Below are 21,555 nucleotides of genomic sequence, written 5' to 3'. Positions count from 1 at the left end.
CTTGCTCCTGATCTTAGTGGAAATGCTTTCAGTTTTTCACCATTGAGAACTTCCAAAACTATGTTGAATAAGAGTGGTGAGAGTGGGCAACCTTGTCTTGCTCCTGATCTTAGTGGAAATGCTTTCAGTTTTTCACCATTGAGGACGATGTTGGCTGTGGGTTTCTCACATATGGCCTTTATTATGTTGAGGAGAGTTCCCTCTATGCCTACTTTCTGCAGGGTTTTTATCATAAATGGGTGTTGAATTTTGTCAAAAGCTTTCTCTGCATCTATTGAGATGATCATATGGTTTTTCTCCTTCAGTTTGTTAATATGGTTTATCACATTGACAGATTTGCGTATATTGAAGAATCCTTGCATTCCTGGAATAAACCCCACTTGATCATGGTGTATGATCCTTTTAATGTGCTGTTGGATTCTGTTTGCTAGTATTTTGTTGAGGATTTTTGCATCTATGTTCATCAGTGATATTGGCCTGTTGTTTTCTTTCTTTGTGACATCCTTGTCTGGTTTTGGTATCAGGGTGATGGTGGCCTCGTAGAATGAGTTTGGGAGTGTTCCTCCCTCTGCTATATTTTGGAAGAGTTTGAGAAGGATAGGTGTTAGCTCTTCTCTAAATGTTTGATAGAATTCGCCTGTGAAGCTATCTGGTCCTGGGCTTTTGTTTGTTGGAAGATTTTTAATCACAGTTTCAATTTCACTGATTGTGATTGGTCTGTTCATCTTTTCTATTTCTTCCTGATTTAGTCTTGGCAGGTTGTGCATTTCTAAGAATTTGTCCATTTCTTCCAGGTTGTCCATTTTATTGGCATAGAGTAGCTTGTAATAATTTCTCATGATCTTTTGTATTTCTGCTGTGTCAGTTGTTACTTCTCCTTTTTCATTTCTAATTCTATTGATTTGAGTCTTCTCTCTTTTTTTCTTGATGAGTCTGGCTAATGGTTTGTCAATTTTGTTTATCTTCTCAAAGAACCAGCTTTTAGTTTTATTGATCTTTGCTATCGTTTCCTTCATTTCTTTTTCATTTATTTCTGATCTGATTTTTATGATTTCTTTCCTTCTGCTAGCTTTGGGGTTTTTTTGTTCTTCTTTCTCTAATTGCTTGAGGTGCAAGGTTAGGTTGTTTATTCGAGATGTTTCCTGCTTCTTAAGGTGGGCTTGTATTGCTATAAACTTCCCCCTTAGAACTGCTTTTCCTGCATCCCATAGGTTTTGGGTCGTCGTGTCTCCATTGTCATTTGTTTCTAGGTATTTTTTTATCTCCTCTTTGATTTCTTCAGTGATCACTTTGTTATTAAGTAGTGTATTGTTTAGCCTCCCTGTGTTTGTATTTTTTACAGATCTTTTCCTGTAATTGATATCTAGTTTCATAGCGTGTGGTCAGAAAAGATACTTGATACAATCAATTTTCTTAAATTTACCAAGGCTTGATTTGTGACCCAAGATATGATCTATCCTGGAGAATGTTCCATGAGCACTCGAGAAAAATGTGTATTGTGTTGTTTTTGGATGGAATGTCCTATAAATATCAATTAAGTCCATCTTGTTTAATGTAGCATTTAAAGCTTGTGTTTCCTTATTTATTTTCATTTTGGATGATCTGTGCATTGGTGAAAGTGGGGTGTTAAAGTCCCCTACTATGAATGTTTTTCTGTCAATTTCCCCTTTTATGGCTGTTAGCATTTGCCTTATGTATTGAGGTGCTCCTATGTTGGGTGCATAAATATTTACAATTGTTATATCTTCTTCTTGGATTGATCCCTTGATCATTATGTAGTGTCCTTCTTTGTCTCTTCTAATAGTCTTTTTTTTAAAGTCTATTTTGTCTGATATGAGAATTGCTACTCCATCTTTCTTTTGGTTTCCATTTGCATGGAATATCTTTTTCCATCCCCTTACTTTCAGTCTGTATGTGTCTCTAGGTCTGAAGTGGGTCTCTTGTAGACAGCATATATATGGGTCCTGTTTTTGTATCCATTCAGCTAATCTGTGTCTTTTGGTGGGAGCATTTAGTCTATTTACATTTAAGGTAATTATTGATATGTATGTTCCTATTCCCATTTTCCTAATTGTTTTGGGTTCATTATTGTAGGTCTTTTCCTTCTCTTGTTTTTCTTGCCTAGAGAAGATCCTTTAGCACTTGTTGTAAAGCTTGTTTTGTGGTGCTGAACTCTCTCAGCTTTGCTTGTCTGTAAAGGTTTTAATTTCTCCATCAAATCTGAATGTGATCCTTGCTGGGTAGAGTAACGTTGGTTGCAGGTTTTTCTCCTTCATCACTTTAAATATGTCCTGCCAGTCCCTTCTGGCTTTCAGAGTTTCTGCTGAAAGATCAGCTGTTAACCTTATGGGGATTCCCTTATGTGTTATTTGTTGTTTTTCCCTTGCTGCTTTTAATATGTTTTCTTTGTATTTACTTTTTGACAGTTTGATTAATATGTGTCTTGGCGTATTTCTCCTTGGATTTATCCTGTATGGGACTCTCTGTGCTTCCTGGACTTGATTTTCTATTTCCTTTCCCATATTAGGGAAGTTTTCAACTATAATCTCTTCAAATATTTTCTCAGTCCCTTTCTTTTTCTCTTCTTCTTCTGGAACCCCTATAATTCGAATGTTGGTGCGTTTAATGTTGTCCCAGAGGTCTCTGAGACTGTCCTCAGTTCTTTTCATTCTTTTTTCTTTATTCTACTCTGCAGTAGTTATTTCCACTACTTTATCTTCCAGGTCACTTATCCGTTCTTCTGCCTCAGTTATTCTGGTATTGATCCCATCTAGAGTATTTTTAATTTCATTTATTGTTGTTCATTGTTGCTTGTTTCATCTTTAGTTCTTCTAGGTCCTTGTTAAATGTTTCTTGCATTTTGTCTATTCTATTTCCAAGATTTTGGATCATCTTTACTATCATTATTCTGAATTCTTTTTCAGGTAGACTGCCTATTTCCTCTTCATTTTTTAGGTCTGGTGAGCTTTTATCTTGCTCCTTCATCTGCTGTGTGTTTTTCTGTCTTCCCATTTTGCTTATCTTACTGTGTTTGGGGTCTCCTTTTTGCAGGCTGCAGGTTCATAGTTCCCGTTATTTTTGGTGTCTGTCCCCAGTGGCTAAAGTTGGTTCAGTGGGTTGTGTAGGCTTCCTGGTTGAGGGGACTAGTGCCTGTGTTCTGGTGGATGAGGCTGGATCTTGTCTTTCTGGTGGGCAGGTCCACGTCTGGTGGTGTGTTTTGGGGTGTCTGTAGACATATTATGATTTTAGGCAGTCTCTTTTTTAATGGGTGGGGTTGTGTTCCTGTCTTGCTGGTTGTTTGGCATAGGGTGTCCAGCACTGTAGCTTGCTGGTCGTTGAGTGAAGCTAGCTGCTGGTGTTGAGATTGAGATCTCTGGGAGATTTTCACCATTTGATATTATGTGGAGCTGGGAGGTCTCTTGTGGACCAGTGTCCTGAAGTTGGTTCTCCCACCTCAGAGGCATAGCAGTGACCTGGCTGCAGCACCAGGAGCCTTTAATCCACACGGCACTATTCACCATCCCTTATGAAACCAGAAGAGCAGCTTTCTTATGGAATGACGAAGAACTTGTAAAGATAAAACACCAGTATCCAATTGCATCATCTGGCCACATGCCTTCTACATGAATCAAATATCTGCAGATGTGGTAGCCAGTCCTGTTTATACCATGGGTATAGTGGACACCAGTAAGTCTGTCTGCAGTTGAGGTAGCCAGTCCTGTTTAAACCATGGGTACAGTGGGCACCAATAAGTGTGTCATTATCTTTATTGTCTTTCAGAAACCCATTAACAGCACATTGAAATTTAAAAATAGTGTCATCATCTGGCACCTGATGCCCAATTGTACAAATTTTTAAATAAGGAATAGTTTCTGGTAAGTCCTCTGGCTTATAATAGCGGCGGGTATATGGTAAGTCAATAATCAGCCCAAGTTCTTCGTTCTGTTCTTGGATTTTGTTAAAAGAGATCCAAGGGGGAAAAACATTCTTTTGGAGCAAGATTCTTTTCAAAACTCTTTTTTAAAGGAACTTTGAAAGCAATGAAACGAGTCCCAGGCATCCACTGTTCAACTGGGAGAAAGTCTTTCCACCTTTCTGTGATGTGCTTTCGGCCTTTCCTCTTGGCCCCAGATGTCTTGTAAGTATAAAACACACATTGGGGCTTCCCTGGTGGCACAGTGGTTGAGAGTCCACCTGCCGATGCAAGGGACACAGGTTCATGCCCCGGTCCATGAAGATCCCACATGCTGTGGAGTGGCTGGGCCTGTAAGCCATGGCCGCTGAGCCTGTACGTCCGAAGCCTGTGCTCTGCAACAGGAGAGGCCTCAGTGGTGATAGGGCCACGTACCGCAAAAAACAAAAAACAAAAAACAAAAAAAACACAACACATTGAATATCAAAAACTTACTACAAAAAATTAATGTAAAAATCCCAATAATGTTTACATTGTTACATGGTGAAATGATAATATATTGACTATATTGGGTTAAATAAAAATACAGTGAAAACTGGAAAAAACAAAAAATGTTCATGGTATGAGAAGACTATAAGCTGAAGCTAGTGCCTAGTAAATGACAGAGCCCCACAAATGTTGTGGAAGGTTGCATGAAGTTTATGTGATGGCTATTATTATTTATTTTTTGCGGTATGCGGGACTCTCATTGCTGTGGCCTCTCCTGTTGCAGAGCACAGGCTCCAGATGCACAGGCTCAGTGGCCATGGCTCAAGGGCCCAGACGCTCTGCGGCATGTGGGATCTTCCCGGACCGGGGCACGAACCCGTGTCCTCTGCATCGGCAGACGGACTCTCAAGCACTGCGCCACCAGGGAAGCCCAATGGCTATTACTTTTGTAAGCCTAGAGCGGAATGGAACTTGTTCCTTAGGGGAGGACTTTCTTGTCATTTAAGGGTATAGTGTGTAGCCTTGGATAATCACGCACAGCATAAAGACACTTAATGAATCTGGTAAAAGATAGTTTTACCAGGGGAAGACAGACAGATACCAGGGGAGGACAGCTGAACAGTGGGATGGGGATGGTGGGAAGGATGGGAATGGATGGAAAGTTTCCAGAAATAAATTTTACAGTAGTTCATGGCTACTTCTGTTCTCCCAATCAACCTCTCATCTTGGACTGAGCAAAGGACCCCAGAGTGGAGGAAGCAGATCAATGAATTCTCCATTCTGTATTCTTTCCAACCCTTTGATGAAGTGTTCTAGAGATATAAATACACGTATGTGTATGCAAGTCTCTAATAGCTGCCAAGGTAGATGTGTTTAATACACCTTATTCTATATTTCAAAGCTAGATTACCTTTCAAGGCCTCTTTTTGGCTCTCTTGATCCATTATTTTATAGTTCTTCATGTCTTCAGTGCTCTTTTTATTTCATTCATTTGTATTCTTCATAGCATCCTGGTGATCCATACTGTTAATTCTGTCTGACAAATGAAAACTGGACTTGGAGAAAATATGACTTGTGCAATTCATCCCAATAAACAGAGGTAAGACCAGGAAGCAAGCTTAGAAGTTTCTGGAACACATCCTGTTGTGTAAGCTACTAAGCCCCAGAATAGCTGCTTTTTACCATCCCTACTTTTTGTTTCATTTGCATTCATTCAGGATCTTTTTGTTGCGAGGCCCCACTGGCCTGTAGTTATTCTGAAATAAAAACTCTTAAGCGTTGTTGATCTTTCTGAGCTTGGCAAAGTGTCTCTGGGGAGTGTTCTAAGAGAATAAAGCATGTCCTGTCATGTAACTGTTGCTGAAGAAGAGACAGAGGACTCAAAGCCAGGAGTTCCTTGCTATACATAAGCCCCGTGACCTGGGTGAATCCTCTTGGTGCCATAGATTCTCCATCCGTATTATCTGCCTCTCCTAATCTCACAGGGATATTATGCAGCTAAATGAAATGAAATTATTTTGACCTACTTGGATTTGACGAGCTCTTAGTTCTCTTCCAGTTCTGAAATTCTATAGCTCTTTACAGTGGGTAGAGAAGTTGAAAAAAGAGAGCCAAGAAGAAATTTTTTTTAGAAGATCTATGTTTTTTATTCCTACTAGTAAACAGGTGATGACAGCTCTTCAGCTCCTATCTCATCCTTGTCAACAAGTCATTCAGGCGTAGGAATTTTATCCCCAGAGGTATTGGGGAAAAAAATCATTGGTCTTTTTAGTCTAGTTATCAATGCTGCAGTTTCCATGAACGGTGTATGCTTTGGTTGAGGATTTGAAGCAGTATCTCTGGCAATTCTATACCTCCTACAGGGAAAATACAGGTGACTCTGTTTCTCAGTGTTAATTTACTCCATTCTTTTCTTCCGTCCTTTTTATATTTCCTCTCTCCCACTGAACTTCCTTTCTTCCTCTCTCCTTGTGCAAATAGCTCTTTCCACTTGAGTTTGGCTCACCTATAAGATCCATTGTCTACAGATCATTGACCTCTTAGTTCAAATTCTTACCAAATGGGAACTGGATAGCTTAATCAGGTCTTGGTATACTCTTCCCTCTTGGGTTATGGGTCTATTTGGGTTAGAATCAGCTGTAGGAGGAGAAAGGCATGGGGGCCTTCCACTCAGGGACCATAAACAGTGCAGACCGTAATAGATCTACTTTGGTTTTCAGTCTATAATAAAAGAGCTCTTCCACAAAGCTCAATACCTAGCTTCAGTTATAGATGATAAACATTGTACTTTGAACACACACTGTATCTAGAGTCAGGAAGTCTTTGTTCATGATCCTGGCTCTGCCTCTCCCAAACTATGTGAATTTCTTATTACCTAACAGTTTTACCATCTGCAAAAGGGGGAGAGGATGATAATAATAACTTCTACGCACCTCACAGAATTGTTGTGAAGAAAATAGGCCAAAAATGTTTATAAGTTTGTGAATTTAGATGCCATGCATTTATATATATTTATATATATTTTTAATATATTTTTCCAGTTTTATTGAGATATAATTGGTGTATAACACTGATTAGTTTTAAGTGTACAACATAATGATTTGATATACATATATACTGCAAAATGATTACCATAATAAGTTTTGTTAACCTTCATCACTTCAAATAGTTACATTTTTTTCTTGTGATGAGAACTTTTAAGACCTACTTTCTTAGCAACCTTCAAATATACAGCACAGTATTGTTAACTATAGTCACCATACTGTACTTTTTAGCCCCAGAACTTATTTATCCTATAATGGGAAGTTTGTACCTTTTAACCACCTTTACTCATAGGTATTTTTTAAGTTTTTATATCTTTAACATTTGTTCTATCTTCTATAAATCATACTGTGTATAAAATATAAATCATACTCTATGCTCTTAACCCTTATTTGATCATTTGATTGTTCAGTTTACTTCTTCCACACACCTAGACCAAGGGGGCTTTCTCTAACAGCATCTAAAGAATACTTGCATTGTAGCTTCTTCCTCTGCTTTTCAGCACTTACATTACATGCCATTATATCATATATTTAATAGTTTACTGATTTATTTTCTGTTCCTGTTTTTAGATTTGAGCTTGCTTAGGGCAGGGTCTTTAGCTGTCTTCTTCATTTCTGTATCCTTGGTGCATAGTATTTTCTTGGTGTATAACAGATGCTTAATAAATATTTGTTAGTAAATATTTACAAATATGAATGAATGTCCAATAAATAATAATTAACTGCTAGCTTCTCTCCCTGCTTCTGGTTCTATTCTTGGGCTCAAGTGAAGTATTTTTATAGAAATACCAGCATGGACTGAAGGAGCAAACCATTCTACAGTCAGTCTATATACATTTAGAGAAAAAAGGACCCAAATCTCTGTGGAGGTGGAATGTCATTTAAAAAGTTGCTTTGGCATAGATTTTGAGAAATTGACCCTATGGCTCTAGGTGTTACTACCATGGTCAAATCCTATCCATAGTAAAACTTCACCCATTCACCTGCACTTGCAAAGTATATAGTTATTATTCACTCTTCATGTTAGCATGTAAGTCTCATGGTCTGGGGGCAAGCAATCAAAATTCATTCACGATGCATGTAGTATGTGATATGATTTCCCTTTCCACCAAAGCAAATGCTCAGAGGGTAAATAGCAGACACAGTTTTTTGATCTGGGCATGGTATTTTCTTTTCAAGTTATTTACATGGTAGATAAAAGAACGTGAAGGAAAATCAAAGCCATGTTGTCACATGCAAGCTGCTCTAGAGGTGAAGCAAAGCAGATACCTGTCCTGCCTTGAGAACTTGTTGCTGTCTCAGCTTGTTTTCTGTCATCTGGGACCAGGTATCTGAGAAGGTTGATACGATGAAAGTTATTCCTAAATAAAAAACAAACAGAAAAAATCAAAACTCCATATGGTGAGATGTGTCCAAGGAACACCTGAATGTCAGACATATAATCCATGATAGTTTTTCCTTCTGAATCAGAATAGATGCCTGTCATACTGTACATGGTTCAGTGACATGTCTCAACACAAAGGAAATACTAAAACATGTTCCAAAAAAACTATATAAGAAACTTGCCCTCTTGTCAAAAGAAAAAAAAAAAACCCTTCATTGAATATAGAAGCATAGGCTTTTCTATCTTCCTGTCCTCAGCGTCCTCCTGTAACTCCATTTTCTCTGCCTGCTGAGAGCTGGATTTCTGAAATTCATATAAATTTCAGCAAGCTGCTGCCTGGAGCCATCAGTCTCTGCTCTGGATGGAGAATGTCCTCCAGAGCACATCTACTGTTCTTAGCTTGTCCTTGCTGCTCAGCTCCCAAGCAGAATGACTGTCACCTTGCGTGTTTAATACTAAATTTATCGGGCCGCCATTCCTTGCACTTTACACAAGAGGTCATCAAAGTTAAAGCGTTCCAAAGTTTGCAGGGCATGAGGCAAGGGGTCTGTGCACTACAGTGGCGGGGCTGAAAGCTGACTGCACTGTTACCTGGGTACTGGCAAGAGCAGAAAAGGCTGGAAAGAGTATAAAAGTAAATGGAGATTTTTTTTCTTGGTTGAATTATAGATATCTTCAGCATTATTGAACTTGGAAATGTTCCAGGAGACCAGGTCTTCCTCATATCTCCTCTCCAGATGTAAGGCAGGAATGCTCATGTGAGTGGGTCAGGAAGGCTAGGTTTCCCAAGGGATTCTTAACTGCCAATGGACAGTTCTGGTTTCCTCAAGGCCAGTCTCCTTGATAGTTACCATACAATATGTTGTCTTCATGTAGTTATTCATTTTAGTATATAAGCAGTTCCTCAAGGATCCTACTTGCTGATTAGTCCCACTGATTGGGAAGAGAATATTGTAACATCAGGATTTCTCTATGCAATATTCAGCTGGGACCAAACAATACTGCTTGACCAGGGCTCTTTTCTTGTCATTGGGTCACATTGCTGGTATGGAGATGTTTCTGGGGATGTTATTCGAAATATTTAACAATCTGAATGGCAGAGACACATCAATCAAAATGAAAGTCTGACCAGAGTGGACAGCCCTTCACCCCTAAGAAAAGCCCAGTGTGTTGTAACCAGGATGGGAAGATGGATGTGCTCACCACCAGCAGCCCAGGCTCTTATCCTAAGCTTCTAAACCCCATCTTAGCATAATCATCCTATGCTAGAGGCCTCTGATTAGTAATTACAGTTTGTCATGCTAAAAAATATTTAATTACCTTTACCCTTAAAATTACTCTACATTAAAAATTCAACTCACATAGATAACTGAGTGCTTTCACCTCCAATTCTCACCTTATTCCCCAGATATTCTAATTAAAGATGGACTATTTCTTGGAAAGGTATATGATTTGCACAACTCTCATACTAACTTCCCTTTTTCAGTATGTAGATATGGCCTTAGCCTAGGACATGACCTCAGTTGGCTGTTCCCCTAGGCTTGTGAACAACCCCCACCCCCAACTCTGTGATTGAGATATATGTAGAATTTCTCTTTCACCTAAACTTTAGCACTAACAGACTCATTCCTTTACCATTTTTTATCCTTCCTCTCTTCCATCCTGTCAACTATCTACTCCAGATCACAGTCTAGTCACAGTGTCCTGTTTATAATTTTAAAACCCCAAAGCCATTGATTTATTCATTTATTTGCTTATTTATTTATTTATTGTCAGTGGGTATATCAGAACTGAGTTGCACTGGTAGATTAAGAGATATTTATTTGATTTTTTTTTCCTTTGGTATCTCTGCTAAAGGTCCTCTTATGAGAGGATGTCAGAATGCTTCAAAAATAAATAATGAAAATAAAAAAGAAAGAAGAAGTGAAAGAGCAAAGAAAGACAAAATCCTATCAATAGTGGAGGCAGAGTCAAGACGGTGGTGTGGGAAGACACAGAGTTAGCGTCTCCCCATAACTAAGGCACCTGCCAGCCACTGGTGGGGTACTCTAATGCCCAAGGGGATGGGAGGAACCCCAGAGTGAACTGGCTTGTGGGATCTTGGTTCACGTGCCCGGGGTTGGGCAGAAGCTCCTGCAGTGGGAGCTCCAAGTCTGAACCACTGGACTAACAGAGAACCTCAGGACCCAAGGAATATTCAAAGGAGTGAAATCTCACAGAGGTCCTCATCTCAGCACCAAGACCCAGCTCTACCCAATAGCCTACAGGCTCCATTCTTGGAAGCCTCAGGTCAAACAACCAGTGAAACAGGAGCAAAATCTCACTCAATTAAAAAACAATAATTCAGACAGCAAAAAAAAATATGTCACAGATGAAGGAGCAAGGAAAAAATCTATAAGACCAAATAAATGAAGAGGAAATAGGCAACCTACCTGAAAAAGAATTCAGAGTAATAATAGTAAAGATGATCCAGAATCTCAGAAATAGAATGGAAACACGGATTGAGAAAATACAAGAAATGTTTAACAAAGGTCTAGAAGAACTAAAGAACAAACAAGCAGAGATGAACAACACAATAACTGAAATGAAAAATGCGCTAGAAGGAATCAATAACAGAATAAATGAGGCAGAAGAACGAATAAGTGAGCTGGAAGACAAAATGGTGGAAATAACTGCCGAGGAGCAGAATAAAGAAAAAAGAATGAAAAGAATTGAAGACAATCTCAGAGACCTCTATGACAACACTAAATGCCCCAACATTTGAATTATAGGGGTCCTAGAATAAGAAGAGAAAGGGTCTGTGAAAATATTTGAAGAGATTATAATTGAAAACTTCCCTAACATGGGAAAGGAAATAGTCACCCAAGTCCAGGAAGCACAGAGAGTCCCATACAGGATAAACCCTAGGAAAAACACACCAAGACACATATTAATCAAACTAATAAAATTAAATTCAAAGAAAAAATATTAAAAGCAGCAAGAGAAAAACAAAAAATAACATGCAAAGGAATCCCCATAAGGTTATCAGCTAATTTTTCAGTGGAAACTGCAGGCCAGAAGGGAGTGGCAGGATATACTTAAAGTGATGAAAGAGAAAAACCTACAACCAGGATTACTCTACCCAGAAAGGATCTAATTAAGGTTCAATGGAGAAGTCAAAAGCTTTTCAGACTAGCAAAAGCTAAGAGAATTTAGCACCACCAAACCAACTTTACGACAAATGCTAAAGAACCTTCTCTAAGTGGGAAACACAAGAGAAGAAAAAGACCCACAAAAATAAACCCAAAACAATTAAGAAAATGGTAATAGGAACATACATATCGATAATAACCTTGAATGTAAGTGGATTAAATGCCCCTACTAAAAGACACAGACTGGCTGATTGGATACAAAAACAAGACCCATATATATGCTGTCTATAAGAGACCCACTTCAGACCTAGGGACACATACAGACTGAAAGTGAGGGGGTGGAGAAAGATATTCCATGCAAATGTAAATCAAAAGAAAGCTGGAGTAGCAATTCTCATATCAGACAAAATAGACTTTAAAAGAAAGACTGTTAAAAGACACAAAGAAGGACACTACATAATGATCAAGGGATCAGTGAAAGAAGAAGATATAACAATTATAAATGTTTATGCACCCAACATAGGAGCACCTCAATACATAAGGCAAATGCTAACAACCATGAAAGGAGAAATCGACAGTAACACAATAATAGTAGGCAACTTAACACCCCACTTACACCAATGGACAAATCATCCAAACAGAAGGAAACTCAAGCTTTAAATGACACAATAGACAAGATAGATCAAACTTATATTTATAGAACATTCCATCCAAAAGTGGCAGAGCACACTTTCTTCTCAAGTGCACATGGAACATTCTCCAGGATAGATCACATCTTGGGTCACAAATCAACCCTCGGAAAATTTAAGAAAATTGAAATTGTATCAAGCATCTTTTCTGACCATAATGCTATGAGATTGGAAATCAATTACAGGAAAAAAAAACTGTAAAAAAGACAAATACATGGAGGCTAAACAGTACGCTACTAAATAACCAAGAGGTCACTGAAGAAATCAAAGAAGAAATTTAAAAATACATAGAAACAAATGACAATGAAAACACGATAACCCAAAACCTATGGGATGCAGCAAAAAGCTGTGGGAAGTTTATAGCATTCAAACTCACTTCAAGAAACAAAAAAAATCTCAAATAAACAATCTAACCCTACACTTAAAACAACTAGAGAAAGAAGAAAAAAGGAAACCCAAAGGCAGGAGAAGGAAAGAAATCATAAAGATCAGAGTAGAAATAAATGAAATAGAAATGAAGAAAAAAATGGCAAAGATCAATAAAACTAAAACCTGGTTCTTTGAGAAGATAAAATTGATAAACCATTAGCCAGACTCATCAAGGAAAAACCGGAGAGGATGCAAATCAATAAAATTAGAAATGAAAAAGGAGAAATCACAACTGACACTGCAGAAATGCAAAGGATTGTAAGAGACTACTACAAATAATTATATGCCAATAAACTGGCCAACTATGAAGAAATGGACAAATTCTTGGAAAGGCACAATTTTCCAAGACTGAACCTGGAAGAATTAGAAAATATAAACAGACCTATCACAAGTAATGAAATTGAAACCATAATTAAAAATCTTGCAACAAACAAAAGTCCAGGACCAGATAGCTTCACAGGTGAATTTTATCAAACATTTAGAGAAGAGCTAAAACAGATCCTTCTCAAACTCTTCCAAAAAATTGCAGAGTGAGAAAGACTCCCAAATTCATTCTACGAAGCCACCATCACCCAGATGCCAAAACCAGTAAAAGATATCACCAATAAAGAAAATTATAGACCAATATCACTGATGAACATAGATTCAAAAATCCTGAACAAAATACTAGCAAACAGAATCCAACAGCACATTAAAAGGATCATACACCATGATTAAGTGGGACTTATCATGCAAGGATGCAAGGATTCTTCAATATATGCAAATCAATCAATGTGATACACCACATTAACAAATTAAGGAATAAAAAACATCTGATCATTTCAATAGATGCAGAAAAACCTTTTGACAAAATTCAACACCATTTATGATAAAAACTCTCCAGAAAATGGGCATAGAGGGAAGCTACCTCAACATAATAAAGGCTATATATGACAAACCCACAGTAAGCATCATACTCAATGGTGAAAAACTGAAAGCATTTCCACTAAGATCAGGAACAAGACAAGGATGTCCATTCTCACCACTGTTATTCAACATAGTTTTGGAAGTCCTAGCCACAGCAATCAGAGAAGAAAAAGAAATAAAAGGAATCCAAATTGGAAAAGAAGAAGTAAAACTGCAACATGATACTATACATAGAAAATCCTAAAGATGCCACCAGAAAACTACGAGAACTAATCAATGAATTTGGTAAGGTTGCAGGATACAAAATTAATGCACAGAAATCTCTGGCATTCCTATACACCAACAATGAAAAATCAGAAAGAGAAATTAAGGAAACGCTCACATTTACCATTGCAACAAAAAGAATAAAATACCTAGGAATAAACCTCCCTAAGGAGGAGAAAGACTTGTACTCAGAAAACTACAAAACACTGTTGAAAGAAATCAGAGATGACATAAACAGATGGAGAAATATACCATGTTCTTGGATTAGAAGAATCAATATTATGAAAATGACCATACTACCCAAAGAAATCTATAGATTCAATGCAATCCCTGTCAAACTACCAATGGCATTCTTCACAGAACCAGAACAAAAAAATCTTACAATTTGTATGGAAACACAAAAGACCCCGAATATCCAAAGCAATCTTGAGAAAGAAAAACCAAGCTGGAGGAATCAGTCTCCCTGACTTCAGACTATACTACAAAGCTACAGTAATCAAGACAGTATGGTACTGGCACAAAAACAGAAATAGAGGTCAATGGTACAGGATAGAATGCCCTGAGATAACCCCATGCACATATGGGCACCTAATTTATGACAAAGGAGACAAGAACATACAATGGAGAAAAGACAGCTTCTTCAATAAGTGTAGCTGGGAAAACTGGACAGCTACATGTAAAAGAATGAAATTAGAACACTACCTCACACCATCACAAAAATGAACTCCAGATTGATTAAAGACTTATATGTAAGTCCGGACACTGTAAAACTCTTTGAGGAAAACATAGGAAAAACACTCTTTGACATAAACCACAGAAAGATCTTTTGTGACCCACCTCCTAGAGTAACAGAAATAAAAATAAACAAATAGGAGTTAATTAAACTTAAAAGCTTTTGCACAGCAAATGAAACCATAAACAGGACAAAAAGACAACCCTCAGAATGGGAGCAAATATTTGCAAATGAAACAACAGACAAAGAATTACTCTCCAAAATATACAAACGGTCATGGAGCTCAATATCAAAAAAATAAACAATCCAGTTACAAAATGGGCAGAAGACCTAAATAGATATTTCGCCAAGGAAGACATACAGATAGCCAAGAGGCACATGAAAAGATGCTCAACATCACTAATTATTAGAGAAATGCAAATCAAAACTACAATGAGGTATCACCTCGTGCCAGTCAGAATGGCCATTATCAAAAAAGCTAGAAACAATAAATGCTGGAAAGGGTGTGGTGAAAAGGGAGCCCTCCTACACTGTTGGTGGGAATGTAAATTGATACAACCACTATGGAAAACAGTATGGAGGTTCCTTAAAAAACTAAAAATAGAACTAACCATATGACCCAGCAATCCCACTACTGTGGGACAATAACCAGGACATGGAAGCAACCTAAATGTCCATTGACAAGTGAATGGATAAAGCAGATGTGGCACATATGTACAATGGAATATTACTCAGAAACGAAATTGAGTTATTTATAGTGAGGTGGATGGACCTAGAGTCTGTCATACAGAGTGAAGTAAGTCAGAAAAAGAAAAACAAATACTGTATGCTAATGCATATATATGGAATCAAAAAAGAAAAAAATTGTACTGATGAACCTAGTTGCAGGGCAGGAATAAAGAGGTAGAAATAGAGAATGGACTTAATGACATGGGGTGGGAGGGTGAAGCTGGGACAAAGTGAAAGTAGCATCGACATATACACACTACTGAATGTAAAATAGTTGGCTGGTGGGAAGTAGAAGCATAGCACAGGGAAATAGGTTGGTGCTTTGCGGTGACCTAGAGGGGTGGGATAGGGAGGATGGGAGGGAGGCTCAAGAGGGAGGGGATATGGGGACATGTGTATGCATATGGCTGATTTGCTTTGTTGTACAACAGAAACTAACACAGTATTGTGAAGCAATTATACTCCAATAAAGAGCTATTAAAAAAAAAATCCTAGCGAGAGTTAACAAGTAAATCTAGTTTACCTGTACTCAGTTTCTAAAATTCATTCTTGCTTCCTAAAGGGCTTAAAATTTTTACTCAGGGGTTTTTCCTGGTGGCGCAGTGGTTGAGAGTCCGCCTGCCGATGCAGGGGACGCAGGTTCGTGCCCCGGTCCGGAAAGATCCCACATGCTGCCGAGCGGCTGGGCCTGTGAGCCATGGCTGCTGAGCCTGTGCGTCTGTAGCCTGTGCTCCGCAACGGAAGAGGCCACAACAGTGAGAGGCCCGCGTACCGCAAAAAAAAAAAAAAAAATTTCTGCTCAGGGAAAAACAACTGGCAAAAATGACACACTGCCCCTCTACCTTTCCTCTCTGCTGCCCTTGTCCAGGGCCTTGTCTCTCTTGTATTTTATTTGTGTACTTTTTCTTATCCCTCAGGGTGACCAAATTCTGCCTAATCTCTGGAAACATTTGTGGGGCAGAAGGAAGTAGTCAAGTGAGTGTAGATTTGCCTCAGGCCCTCCTTCCCAGAACACCAAGGTGGAAGATGGCTGGAACCCCTCCCGCCCACCCATTTACCTCCAAGTGCCTGTTGTATACTTCTTTCTCTTCAAAGTTGTCCTGATGCTAACTTCATCTCTATGAAAACATCTTTGGATGGGGGAAGGGGAGCACCAACTCTTCCCAGCCCCCATTTTCCACCTTGTCCCTGGACAACTTGCAGTGGTCCTGGTGGCATTTTAGTGGGAACAGATGTTTCCTCTTTCTCAAAAGTTTAGTGTTGCTGTAGGATCTGGGCTTTGTATGTTATGTCACTCCCCTGGAAGCCTTCCTTGGACATTTCAGAGCAGTCAACTTAAAGCATTATATTATAATACAGCATTACAATTGAGATCTCCCATTGGACACAAACTCTTTGAGATCAGGTTTGTTTTATTTTTATTTTACTTTATTTTATTATCATCTTTAAAATCTATTTTCCTAACACCTATTCTAGAGCTTAGCTCATCATAACTTCTTAGTAAATATTTTGTTGAATGTATGAACTAATTAATTACCCAGTGTATTTGAGAATGAGCATTTTCTACCAGTTCAGAAAAACTCTTAATACTTGCTCATCTTTGTACCTTGATTATGGGGATTTTTTTCCTTGTCTGGAAGGTGGTGGGGATAAAGGGTGGGGCAGGGACTAGACACCTTTTTTTAATCAGCCGTGTAGGACTAACTAGGATCCAAGAAGTAATGAAAAGGAAGTTCATGGGGACAGATAATATAATTTGAAGTTGTGTGTTCATTGATCAAACCCTAGGAGTCTCCCTTATGTGGCAGGGCCAAAAGGACGTATGAAAAAGAGTAAGTACTTCTTTTTTTTTCCCCTTTTGCTACAAATGTAGCTGTGTAAAATATAAATCAATGAGAGGTTAAGACATTTTCTCTAAACCCTATTCTTTGCAGTTTAACCAGCAGTTGTGGAAATTCAAGTTTTAGTCACGAAGATTAGAAAGAGAATGAGATTGAGAGTCAGGAGAATTGGAATTAATATAATTTGGGGTGTGAAAAGGTGATTGAATAAAGCATTTTCAGTCTTCAAGCCACAGTTTCCTCATCAAAAGTAACAATGACAACTGCATTTTCTACTTTATAAGCCTATTGTAAAGATATATGCAAATAATCTACGTTAAAATGACTTTTGAAAAAAAAACTTTGCAAAACATTATAGAAATATAAAGTATGGTATGGTATGTCTGTGATCTTCTATTCCAAGTCTAACTGGGTACTCCTCTTTCAGCTGAATATGTAGGTGCGAACTTTCTGACTTTTCTTTAGGAGAAAAGAGAGTACAAAATTACCCTGTGAATAAAAATGAAACTAGTAGCTGAGTGATTTAAGGAAACGTGGTTATCATGTCTAATTTTCTACTCCTTTCCAGCAATGCTGCACTGACAGTTATCTCTGAAAGTCTCAGGATATTGAGCAAATTTATCCTCCTGACACCTTCAGGGAGAAAGAAGCAGCGATACACACAGGCCTCCCCTGGCTAGTGGAGGCTTCAGATTGAAAAGCAGGCAGATGTAAAAATAGGACACAGACAGAGCTGCAATATTTTGACCTAAGTTGTCAGCCTGGATGTGAGGTCTTCTGAACTCTCTAAGAGAGTTCACCTCACTCAAAGAAATGGGAGGATCAGGTCAATGTTATCACATCATATATTCTACTGCATCCTGGGCATACTCAACCTATCTGTACCCTATGTGCCTTGGATTTTTCATCCAGCAATTGTGGATTTCCAATTGTGAGGTACTGTGCTGGTCTGTTATTCCCAAATTATACTGATGACTTGGGGAAGGTCAGCTATGTGGCGGTAGAAACCAGAAATGATAGTGAATACTTCATAATGCTTACCACCAGCCACTGTACTAGAAATAACAGTGAATACTTATGTGGTACTTACCGCAGGCCCTATACTAAAAATGATATGACTTTAATTCTCTAATCCTATGAGGAGCATTCTAGAAATATCTCACTTTGCAAATATGGAATCTGAGGCACAGAGAGATCAAGTAACTTGCCCAAGGCCATATATCTAACAAAGGCAAAACATGATCCCAACAGCCCAGCTCCAGAGCTTGGGTGATGACTTAAGCTCTATTGAGAAGGGTTCAGCTCTGGCAGTTTGAATAAATAAGATGATTTCTTAGTAATTGCTTAGGTTGTCAACAAAGATTGCTTGTGCATGTCACTGATAGGAAAACCAAAGATGACTCTGTATAACAATATGACACACTCTATGTCTTTTTTTTGAACACCTGTTACACTTAATATGAGTATCAGAGTTAATTATAATTTTGCCATTTCATGTGAGTAAATTTTGCCTCTCCACTAGATTGCATGCAAGTGGAGAATCGTGACTGTTTTAAACTTCCATTACATACACATATTTTTAACACTTTGTCTATTTACAGTTCCTGTGTGCATAGTGCAGGGCACATGGTGGGCACCCATAAACAACAGTAATTAGTTCAGTCACATTTTTTTCCCTTCTTTTTGATATATTTACTTTTTGTCTCCTTGTTCTGAGAGTATTTACAGAATGTAAAGTTGTAAAGAATTGTCTCCACTGGACTCTGTATTCACCCCTTTGGTCAGTGTTCTCTTCCAACTAAAGTGAGAAATCAGCTGCCTTTAGGAACTGCACTAACCAGAAGAGGAGGAACTAAAAGCCAACCTTGGCATTGGTGGGGGTAGAGTGGTCTGGACAAGCCATGATGGCATATGTTTCTCACATATAAGGGAATCGAATACTGAAAGATCAATACCTCACCCCCCGCCCCAATAGTACTGCATTAGACTATTGTTTGATAGTTATCAGGACTAGTGCCCGAGTTACACAGGTCTCCTGCTGAATCATTAGTGCAGTTGGCGTATGGTTTGGGGAAGCCTAACTACTCCAGATACTAATTTTAAATATGAAAAAAGAGTAAGTCATATGGGATCTGGGATTAAAATGACTCCTTAAACTATGCTTTTCCTCCAGGCACACTATGTCTATGCTCAAACTTAGGTGGACTGGGAAAGAAAAATATATTCAAACATAATACAGGCAAGTCTAAAGGTATTCTGTTTAATAAGCTAGAAGAAATTCCCCTTGATTTCCTAGGTTTTGAAAAGAAAAAAGAAGGGGTTTTTCACTAATAAAAAAATGAATTATAAGAGATTGAAGATTAAAATGGAACGTTGATTCTCCCCTTTGGGCCTTTCTTTTCCTTATTAGTGGAGGATTAAAAAAAGTAATTTTTTATCTCTTGTATTAATAATTTTACCCTAGCCATACTTGGATGATAAAAAAAAAAAACAAGGAAGTATGGAAAATTTAGCTTCAATTTCTCAAATTAATCTTGTAATAGATGGTAAAATAGAGTAAAATTAGGAGATGGAATGCAAAATCTTGTAAAGAACTTCTAATTTATCATTTTAAGAGTACTGATTCACTTATTAAATAGACATATTTGTGCTAGACACTGAGAATACAGCAAAGAACGCCACTTATTTTAAGCATATATCTCAAAGTACCAATTAAATGTTAACCAAAGGAGAATTAGGTTGAGAGGTAGAGGCACTAAAAACTACAGGTTTCTGCCTGCCTGGGTTGATACTTTATATTCCTTATAACTTCCATTTTGGAAGTCATTTGATTTAGCTGAGAATACCCTAAACTTGACAATGTCGTATAGGAAGGAGAAACACCAGGCTGCTTTTTGAGGGCTCACTTACCACCTCAACACAAACACTGTCAAAGGGATGGTAATGACCAACACTGCATAGACGAATGGAAATAGAGGAGTAGGGTTCAATCCTCATGACTTCAAAATAAGCCAGACTGAGCCAGAAATCTCTTCGGCATATCCAACAAAGCATATGCAAGCCAGTGCTCTCCCGCAGGGCAGAGATGTGTGATTTTATGTACACTAAATGTAGCGTCTAGGGAACTATAATCATGTGGTTACTTTGGTGATCGGAGCGAGCTTTTTTTCACTGCTGAAGATACACTGGCCCTAGATCAAGAGAGCTTGTCAATGGATTTTGAGGGAGAATGGATTGCTGTAGAAGTATTTAGCTAACATTTTAAAACTAACTCAATTAAAAGCACTTGTGATGTGCCTTAATACAGGTATTTGTTCTTGGATTAATTCTTTACTTGCAGTCCTAACCAAGTAGCCCAAGTAAGTGTTGTAAATATGTATCTGTACCAAATAGGGCCCCATGCATATTCTGTATGTTAGATTTTACTTATTATTTTTCATTGTGTCCATTCATTCAGTCTTAGGAACCAAAGAAAGAGGATTAACACTACATGGACGTCTACTCTTCCTTTGACTATGCTGCAAACTACCTGATCATTCCGGAAAAAGCTCAAGCAAAGGTTTAAGTGCATGCCCTTCTCTTTGCTGAGATTTTTTTCATCATAAGCATTAATTGGATACTTCTTAAGAAGTTAAAATTAATATCATCTTGATTACCATGATTATGATCAATTTTTCTTCATCTTTTGTGTGCATAGAAATGGGAGATTTGTGTGCACAGAAATGGGAGGTTCTAGTCCTGAGCAGTTTAATAGTAGAAAGAAGGCAAATATACAGATAACATTGCTTGGTAACTCCCCCAAATGCTTTCATTTAAATTTCTTATTTATTTATTTATTTATCTAGAGTAACTGCAATTTATTAGAGTAAACAAGGTGGTTTGGTTCTTCCACTTCTAATTGTAAAATATGGTTTAAGCAATCTTTTGAATGAAAGAAATGTTAGAGTGCAAGGTCAGTTAACCATGGCCCTCTGGCCAAATCCAGGCCACAGCTTGTTTTTGTCAATAAAATTTAATTTGAACATGGCAGACACCCATTTTCTCATGTATTGTATGTGACTGCTTTCAAAACAAAACAGCAGGGTTGAATGTTTGCAAAAGAAACCTCAGATTGCAAAGCCTAAAATATTTACTATCTGTACTTTTACAGAAAAAGTTTGTGAACTCTTGTATGTAGAAAAAGTTTGTGAACTCTTGTATGTAGAAAAAGGAAGAGAGCATACCAGTCAAGAGCATAATTCTATATATCAAACATGACAGCATTCAGATAATCAAGGAACAAATTGTAGATGGCTTTGAGGTTAATTCCTAGGACTATTGATTTGAGTAATAGTTGGTATCTGGAGTAAACTTCTGAGGAGGAAAACAAAGCCCGAATGATTCTTGAATTCTGGATAGAACCGGTCAGAGAATCTAGAGGTAATAAGGAATTTCAGATGGAACTTGCTAAATACAAATAATAATTATAATCTAGTATTTATTCATTTTTACTGTTACCACCCAT

General features: G+C 38.0%; 1 pseudogene; it reads right to left on the bottom strand.

Moving 5' to 3' along the window:
• Nucleotides 1-3,524: 3,524 nt before the first annotated feature.
• LOC114890256 overlaps nt 3,525-21,555 on the bottom strand; it is a 177,641-nt pseudogene continuing 159,610 nt past the window's right edge.

Source organism: Monodon monoceros, unplaced genomic scaffold (genome assembly GCF_005190385.1).
Source record: "Monodon monoceros isolate NGI ecotype Baffin Bay Population unplaced genomic scaffold, NGI_Narwhal_1 Super_Scaffold_11, whole genome shotgun sequence".
Taxonomy (NCBI): domain Eukaryota; kingdom Metazoa; phylum Chordata; class Mammalia; order Artiodactyla; family Monodontidae; genus Monodon; species Monodon monoceros.
This window is presented reverse-complemented; position numbering and strand designations above follow the sequence as displayed.